The sequence below is a fragment of the Pan paniscus genome, chromosome 5, assembly GCF_029289425.2.
Source record: "Pan paniscus chromosome 5, NHGRI_mPanPan1-v2.0_pri, whole genome shotgun sequence".
Taxonomy (NCBI): Eukaryota; Metazoa; Chordata; class Mammalia; order Primates; family Hominidae; genus Pan; species Pan paniscus.
Genome location: NC_073254.2, coordinates 19,325,267 through 19,334,683, shown reverse-complemented (window position 1 = coordinate 19,334,683; position 9,417 = coordinate 19,325,267). Strand labels below are relative to the sequence as shown.

Here is a 9,417-nt window from a genome sequence, read left to right as displayed (position 1 = left end):
ACAAAAAACAAAAAACAGACTTGGCATTGAATTACAGTTTAGTCATTTGCTCACTATGTAATCTTGGACAAATGACTTGAGCCTCAGGGCCTTATTTCCTCATCTCCAATGGTGACAGGAATACACCCCTGGGGAATGTAGAAAAGGATCAAATAAAGTATTGTGTGCAATGTATACCTCTTCTTGGATATTTGACTTCATGGAATGCATCTTTTCCTTAAAAAAACCTGATTGAGGCCCTTATTGTAGAAAACACCTGGCAGTTGGTGCCTCTGTTTTATCTTCCAACTCTGGTCTCCATCCTGAACACTGTAACCAAGTTAGGCTCTGTTCAGCATTGCTTTCACCATTCTGTTCCTTCCACAAAAGCTTTTGGCGAGTCCCCACTGGCCTGAGGTGAAAATCTGAATGCTTTACATTAGAGTTCAAGGTCTTCTGAAGTCTGTCCTCAATCTGCTTTGCCACTCTCTGCTCCTCTATATTTGTAGTTTTATTTTATTTATTTATTTTACGACAGTGTCTCACTGTCACCCAGGCTGGAGTGCAGTGGTGCCATCTCGACTCACTGCAGGCTCTGCCTCCAGGATTCAAGCGATTCTTATGCCTCAGCCTCCAGAGTAACTGGAATTACAGGCGCGCACCACCACACCTGGCTAATTTTTGTAATTTTTTTTAGTAGAGACGGGGTTTTACCATGTTGGCCATGCTGGTCTCGAACTCCTGACCTCAGCCCGCCTTGGCCTCCCAAAGTGCTGGGATTACAGGCCTGAGCCACCATACCCGGCCTAATTGTAGTTTTAAAACTCTTAAATTCTCTATAAATTCTGATGTGGCAAAAAACAAACAAACAAATGAAAAGAAAAAAAAAACACCCAAACTCTTAAAGTTACAGAACCCAGAGCTCTTTGTTCAAATGGAATCTCTTGTTCAAAAACATTGTAGCTCCATCCATCAGGCAGATGAGAGTGAAGCTTTTGGTTGAAGCCGGGATGAGGGTCCCAGATTGACTTCCTCTCCCCTCCCATTTCCTCCTTTCCATTCCTACCTGCTTAGTTCCCTGAGATGAGTCTCTTCAGGATATTGTTTGAAACCCATTGCCTTCCGGGAATGTCCTTAGGTAGAAATAGGTCCTCTCTCCTCAAGGAACAAAGGGGTCACTGAACTCCATGTATGTTACCCTCCAGTGGGCCTCTCGCCTGACCCTCCTCTGGTGGCTTGCTCATCAGTCAGGGACCCCGCCTCATAAAAGGCCCCCTCTGTGATGTAATGTTAACATGCTTAGCTACGCCTCTGGCATGAGTACAACAGCAATTTTAATCATATGCCTTTTTGTAGCAGCCTTTAAGCAGCCAAGGGTATCGCAACAAATCACAGCCCCGTGAAAACAGTTTTAACAGGGGACTGTCTGATGTGCTACAAGCATTCCCTTGGTCTGATTTCACCTAGAAAATGTTGTGTCAAGAGCAGTGGTTTTCAAACCTGTGGATGGGGCCTTGGAACTTGTGTTTGCAGATAATCCCCTGAGTTCAGAATCAGTAGTATGGGCACTAGAAAACAGCTAAGGAGAATGGAAATTTCTAGTTGAGTGCAGGGGTGCAGGGAGGATGGTGCACTCAGAGATGAGAATATGTGCTGTACTTCGTGTGGATATTTTCTCACATGAAGGAACAGAAGAGTGGAAAGTGCAGAAGAAGTAGGTTTTCAGGGGGTTGTCTTGCTTTCGGTTTTGAGCAGATGGAGTTTAAAACACCCATGGGCCAGTGAAGTGCAGATTTCCAGCAGGTAGTTGGAAATTTGAGTCTGGGACTCGAGTGAAGTGAGGGGTGAGCTGATAAAACAGAATCATCTGTATGAAGGAGAGAGTTGAAGGTGTAAAATGAGTGAGTTTTTTAAGGAAGAGAGGAGAGCCTTGTGAAATGCCTATGTTTAGTTTCCAGAGGAAGAGAGGAGAGTGAGTAAAGGAGGTGGGAGATGTGGCCAGAAAGGAACAACAGAAGTTCACCTGCCAACTCACAGGGAGGGAAGAGCTTCTAGGAGGAGGAGGTGGGTGGGTGGCCAATGGGGTGTGATATGGTTAGGCTTTGTGTCCCTATCAAAATCTCATTTTTTCTTTTTTCTTTTTTTTGAGATGGAGTCTCATGCTGTTGCCTAAGCTGGAGTGCACTGGTGTGATCTCTGCTCACTGCAACCTCCGCCTCCCAGGTTCAAGAGATTCTCCTGCCTCAGCCTCCAAAGTAGCTAGGATTACAGGCACCTGCCACCACACCCAGCTAATTTTTGTATTTTCTGTACAGATGGGGTTTTGCCATGTTGGCCAGGCTGGTCTTGAACTCCTGACCTCAGGTGATCCACCCACCTCGGCCTCCCAAAGTGCTGGGATTGCAGGCGTGAGCCACTGTGCCCGGCCAAATCTCATTTTGAATTGTAATCCTCAGATGTCAAAGGAGAAAAGTAATTGAATGATGGGAGTAGTTTCCCCCATGCTGTTCTCGTGATAATGAGTGAATTCTCACGAGATCTGATGGTTTTATAATGGTAGTTTTTCTCGTGCTCTCACACAGTCTCTCTCGCCTGCCACCATGTAAGATGAGGCTGCTCCCCCTTCTGCCATGACTGTAAGTTTCCTTCCCAAGGAAGTTGGCTTCCCAAGACGTGGAATTTAAGCCTCTTTTCTTTATAAATTATCCAGTCTTGGGCAATTCTTTATAGCAGTGTGAAAACGGACTAATACAGGGTGAATGTTATTAACTACAGTTCCTGGGGAGGATAAAAGGTGAGAAGCAGTCAGGACTTTGGAATTCAGGTCACCTTGCAGTATATATGATGTGGATGGGTGGTTTTCATGGGCCTGAGAGCTGAGTGGGAAGTGAGAAGTCTCCTTTCCCTTTCTGGGACTTCATGGAGATCACTTCAATCTGATAAGTCTCCTGACCACCTTCTTACTCTTGCTTTGTACAGAAAATATTATTTTTAAGAAGTCTGGCTGGTGTGGTGGCTTACACCTGTAATCCCAGCACTTTGGGAGGCTGAAGCGGGTGGATCACTTGAGGTTAGGAGTCTGAGACCAGCCTGGCCAACATGGCAAAACCCCATCTCTGCTAAAAATACAAAAATTAGCTGGGTGTGGTGGCGCACGTCTGTAATACCAGCTACTCTGGAGGCTGAGGCAGAGAATCGCTTGAACCTGGGAGGCAGAGATTGCAGTGAGCCAAGATTGTGCCACTGCACTCCAGCCTGGGCAACAGAGCGAGATTCTTTGTGTGTGTGTGTGTGTGTGTGTGTGTGTGTGTGTGTGTGTGTGTGTGAAAGAGCACACTTTACTGGGAAGCAGACTGCTGCACAGTGACCAACAGACGAAGGCCACCCAATGGGCACTTACACATTGTACTCCAAAAGACACAGGATGTTTTTCTAATAAAAATCACTGCGAACAGGGATTCCTCTGGGCAAATCCCCCAGAGGAGAATGGTTGAGAAATCTCCCAACCATTTTCCTGATGGCAGCTGTGGTTCACTAGAGAGACAGCCCCTCAGGGGTGCCTTCCTGTTTCTCATAAAGAACATTTTCTTTAGATTTTTTGAAGTCTTCATTTGTTACTTTCATTCTACGTTCTCTTAAGGCCATCAGACCAGCTTCTGTACAGATTTGCCTTGATGTCAGCATCAGAGAGGTCATCTTTAGCCACTATCAAGTCATCCAGGGTTGCATCATCAGCCAGCATCATCCTGCTTGTGTGAATCTGAAAGATGCACTTCTTAGTCTTTTCATCAGGCAGGGGGAACTTGATCTTCCTGCCAATGCGGCCTGGTCTGATAAGTGCTGGATCCAAAGTTTCTATTCGGTTTGTGGCCACAATATCTTTCACATCTCCCCTAGAATCAAATCCATCCAACTGGTTCAACAGTTCCAACATTGTTCGCTGAATTTCTCTCTCACCACCAGAATTTGAGTCATATCTTTTTGTCCCAATGGCGTCAGTTTCATCAATAAACACGATGGATGGTGCATGTTCTCCAGTAACTTGAAACAATTCCCATACAAGTTTGGGCCCATCACCTAGGTACTTCTGAATAAGTTCAGAGCCAACCACTTTCAAGAAAGTGGCTGAGGTTTGGTTTGCTACCACTTTGGCTAGCAAGGTTTTAACTATGCCAGGTGGACCATAGAGAATGACCCCCTTAGGAGGCTTTATACCCATCTCTTCATAATATTCAGCATGGGTGAGAGGAAGCTCCACAGATTCCTTAATTTCCTGAATTTGATTATCCAACCTCCCAGTATTGGCATAGGTCTCCTGGGGGACCTTTTCCACCTTCATCACTGTGACCAGGGGATCCATGTCATCCATCAGCACCCCCCTCATGGCATGCACCTTGTGGTTGAGCAGGACCGAGCAGCCAGTTTCCAGCAGATCCTTGTCTACAAATGAAAGAATGTTGACGTAGTGTTCTGAGCCCACAGATGTAGACACGATGGCATGACTGTCATCGATCTCTTCCAAGGTTCCTACTGACATCGGGGTCCCCTCAGATCATCCACCTTTGATCTTTCCTCCTGTTGCTTTTCTTCTAATGGTTCCATTTGTTCCCGATTCCTTTTGAATTCTTCCTCCATGAGAAGATAGTCCTTAATTCTCTCTAACTTCAGTAATTTTAACGGGCACTGAGTGTGAGGTGTCACCAGTGGCAGTTTGCTGGCAACATCTGATCCTTTTGTTTTCTTCTTTTTCCCCACTCCAGTTGGTACAGGAGGTTCATATTTCTTTTTCTTGTCCTTGTTATCCTTCTTACCACCTCCAGGACCGTGACCACCACTCTGACTTTGACCCATCTTGCCTTGGCCACTTGAGCTTGAGACTTTAAAAAAAAAAAAAAAGAAATCCAATTACTCAACAAAGACTGATTAAGCCCAGAATCACTGATTATTATGATTCTTAAAGTTGAGGCCCTTCAAAGGTGAGGTTTAACTTCTTCGGTGTGGAAGAAATTTTGCATTGAAGAAGAGATTCTTCAACCTTTTAAACCCCTGCAAGTAATTGAGTTTCAGAACCTGTCATTGCTAAATCCCTGTGAGGGCTTTGATTCTGAACCGTTTAAAAGCTATCTTCAGAGGGCCATCTTTTTTGGTGTATTCTTGCTAGCGAGAGAGGGACAGTCTCCAGGAAGCTCAGAATCTCTCGGTTGTCCAAACAACCTAGCAAAGCTTCCGACAATGGATTCAGAGTGAGATGGTTCTGTCACAGGAATGTGAGATAGGTCTGTTTTCAGTGTCATTTTCTAACTATTGATAACTTGATCTTTTTTCTTGCTTGCTTTTTTTTTTTTTTTTTTTGAGACGGAGTCTCTCTGAGAGATAAAATTATCTCTGAAAGAGAGGGAAATAGAGACTGCTTCAAAATAACATACTAATATTTTTACTAGCAATAGAACTGCTAAATGAAATTTAAGATTGCTCTGCAGAAGTATGCCACCAAGCATGCATAAAGTACTAACTTCAAAGTCTCTGGAAGGAGCTCTTTCCTTTGGATGGTTATTTACAATATTACTAGTTTTATTTACTTTAGTTTGTTTTCAATTCCAGGATTTGCTTCATTTTTTTTTCAATAGGGTTTAAGTTTATTATTTGAGTATGTAAAAATCTTTGCATGGTTTAAAAATTAAAACTATATGAAAACATATACTTAGAGAAGCTTGTCTCTAATCTTTTCGATTCTGCCCCTCTCCTGTAAGTAATCATTTTTTTGCTTGTTTGTTTTTATCTTTTATTACAAAAAACTGCTCCTTGCAGAGCAGGGCTAACTCGTAGGTCATGTGTCCAGAGTTGACTAGGTAGTCATTTTTATTGGTTTCTAAGTTATTCTTTTAATGTTTTTAATAAATAAAGGCCACTTATATGTGTATATTACTGTTGTACTATTATTTAATAGCACTATATTATATATTTTTTCTTTTTTAAAATAAAAGGCTGTTAATCTCGTTATTATTCACCATGAATTTTTCACTGAACACACACTGAGGATCACACCATATCAATGGATAGAATTTTTTCATATACTTTACGACTGTACCCTACTTCACTATGTTGAATGTACCATGGTTCCAAATTTATAAATATTTATGTTATTTCCAATCTCTTGTTATTTCAAATAATGTTGCAATAATAACCTCATACTTTATAGTCATTTCATTTATGTGTGGGTATGTCTTTAGGACAGAATTGAAATTGCGTGGTCAGTTGTGTTAACATTTTCATTTTTTTCTTGCCTTCTCATTCTTTATTTTTCTTTAACATTTAAAATTATCAAATAACATATATACAGAAGAGTATATGATATACATGCAAACTTGACTGAATACCAGCCCACATTCACAGCTTTGGAATAACACACTACCAGTATCCTTGAAGCCTCCTGTATAACCCTTTCTGATAACACCCCTGCCTCTTCCTACCAGAAATAGTGATTTTCCTGAACTCTGTGTCAACTGCTTCCTGTATTTTCTTTACATTTATTTATATATACCAATGTATCTCCAAATATATATATACCTATGTACCTCCAAATATATATATATATGGTATATATATACGTGTATGTCTCCAAATAATGTTTAGTTTTAAACTTATATAAATAAAATCATACTGTGTATAGCCTGTTGTGAGTTATTTTCATTTAACATTATTTTTGCAATGTATCCACACTGATATGTAAAACTATAAGTTATTCATTTTCATATCTGTGTAGTATTCTCTTGATTATATCATCACTTACTTATCCATGCTGCTTTTGATAGATATTGGGTTGTCTCCAGTTTTTCATTACAAACAGTGCTGCAATAAGTATCCTTGTACGTATTTGTGGTTTACATATCCAACAGTTTCTTTTTTTTTTTTTTTAATTATACTAAGTTTTAGGGTACATGTGCACAACGTGCAGGTTAGTTACATATGTACACATGTGCCATGTTGGTGTGCTGCACCTATTAACTCGTCATTTAACATTAGGTATATCTCCTAATGCTATCCCTCCCACCTGCCCCCACCCCACAACAGGCCCCGGTGTGTGATGTTCCCCTTCCTGTGTCCATGTGTTCTCATTGTTCAATTCCCACCTATGAGTGAGAACATACGGTGTTTGGTTTTTTGTCCTTGTGATAGTTTGCTGAGAATGATGGTTTCCAGCTTCATCCATGTCCCTACAAAGGACATGAACTCATCATTTTTTATGGCTGCATTAGTATTCCATGGTGTATATGTGCCACATTGTCTTAATCCAGTCTATCATTGTTGGACATTTGGGTTGGTTCCAAGTCTTTGCTATTGTGAGTAGTGCCACAATAAACATACGTGTGCATGTGTCTTTATAGCAGCATGATTTATAATCTTTTGGGTATATACCCAGTAATGGGATTGCTGGGTCAAATGGTATTTCTATTTCTAGATCCTTGAGGAATCATTAGAGTTTCCTTAGGGTCTATACCTAGGAAAACAATTGTTGGGCTGCTTAGTATGTACAGATACAACTTTGCTGATGTATTGATTCAGGTAGAGAACAAACGGCAGAATGCACCCTCATTCATTAAAGCAGAAAGGGATTTATGATAGATGATTGATCATTTACAGAATTGTTGGGAGGGTTAAAGAAATAGACTCAACACTGAACTTCTAGTGATAATTCCCAAGGCCACACCAAAGCCACACTGAGCCATCAAGAAAGCTGCCACTTTTCCCGTCAATGGGAAGCTATGTTTTGAATTGGAAAGCTGCCAATACAATCTGACTCCAAAGCCACAGTGCCTTGGGCACAATTAGGGGCCACTTCAGCTAAATCAAGAAGCCACTGTCAGACCTGCTGGCTCCAGAACCAAACACAGCTCTGAAATCACCTTCTAAAATTGGGAAGCCACCATTTTAATCCCTGCCAGTAAAACAAATACTGTCAGCCTTGCCTCTCTCTCTTCACTTAACTCAGTTCAGGTCTCACTGAGAGCATTGGATGGGTCAAACTTTAATCGTATATGGAACCCTAGCTATAAGGGTGTCTTGCAAATGGGGTTTTTAGTTTTCTGCCCTTTGAAATATAGGAAGGCACCCTAGGAGAAGGTGGAATAAAAGTTGAGCAAACCAGTTCATAGTATCTGGTGCATGAAGTAATGACAATTTCTAATGTGGTTGAGCCAACTCCTGCCAGGAATGTATGAGAATGTCTGTGGTTCTAAACTTTCGGCAATGCTTGATTTTGTTGGGCTTCTGTTTTTGAAAATCTATTTTATTGTCATTCTAATTTGAAGTTCCCTGATTAATACTGAGGTTGAGTATGTCTTTGTAGATATCTTGGCCGTTCATATTTCTTTTTCACAGATATGCCTGTTTAAGCCTTCTGTACGTTTCATTTTTTTTTCTTATTCTTTAGCATACTCTACATATTCTGTACAATGATTCATTGTTGGTTATAATTACGAGTATCTTCTCACATTGAGGCTTATCTATTTACCCTCCTAATGGTGATTTTACTCAATAGCATTCTTTTTATTAGTCAGTTTTATTAATTTTTTTCTTTATGGTTTGTATTTTTCTTGCTTGATTAAAAATCTTTCCCTACTCACAGATCATTAGAATATTCTTTTGTATTTTCTCTAAGCGTTTTAAAGTTTTGTTTTCCCTGTTTTGGTTCCTGATACACCTGAAATTGATTTTTATGTATGGTATGGGACAGAAATCCATTTTCACTTTTTTTTTTTTCTATATGGATAGCCCCTCTGATCTGCAATGCTGGATCTATCATATATCATTAAGTGTGGATCAGTTCCTGGGTTCTCTTTTTGTTCCGTTGGTCTGTTTTTCATCCTCATGCTAATAACACACAATCTAATTACTTATAATATGTCATTTCTGGCAGAACACTTTCCCTGTTTCAGCTTTTTGGTCATTGGCCCTTCTTTATACATTTTAGAATGTTTGCCAAGTTCTATGAAATGTCTTATTGGTGTTTTTATTAGAATTACATTGAATCGGCCGGGCACAGTGGCTCACGCCTGTAATCCCAACACTTTGGGAGGCCGAGGCAGGTGAATCCCCTGAGGTCAGGGGTTCGAGACCAGCCTGGCCAGCATGGGGAAACCCTGTCTCTACTAAAAATTTGAAAAAAAATTAGCCAGACATGGTGGTGGGCACCTGTAATCCCAGCTACTTGGGAGGCTGAGGCAAGAGAATCGCTTGAACCTGGGAAATGGAGGTTGCAGTAAGCTAAGATCGCGCCATTGCACTCCAGCCTGGGCAACAAGAGTGAAACTCCGTCTCAAAAAAAAAAAAAAAAAAAAGAATTACATGGAATCCATATGAAAGTTTAGGGGAGAATTGATTGATCTTTAAGACATTTAATCTTCCTATCCATGGAAAAAGTGATGTTGTTCTCTTTAT

The 9,417-nt window shown here is 40.9% G+C and overlaps 1 pseudogene; it reads right to left on the bottom strand.

Annotated features, from left to right (window-relative positions):
- Positions 1 to 3,475: 3,475 nt before the first annotated feature.
- LOC100987381 (26S proteasome regulatory subunit 4-like) lies at positions 3,476 to 7,251 on the bottom strand (annotated as a pseudogene).
- Positions 7,252 to 9,417: the final 2,166 nt, after the last annotated feature.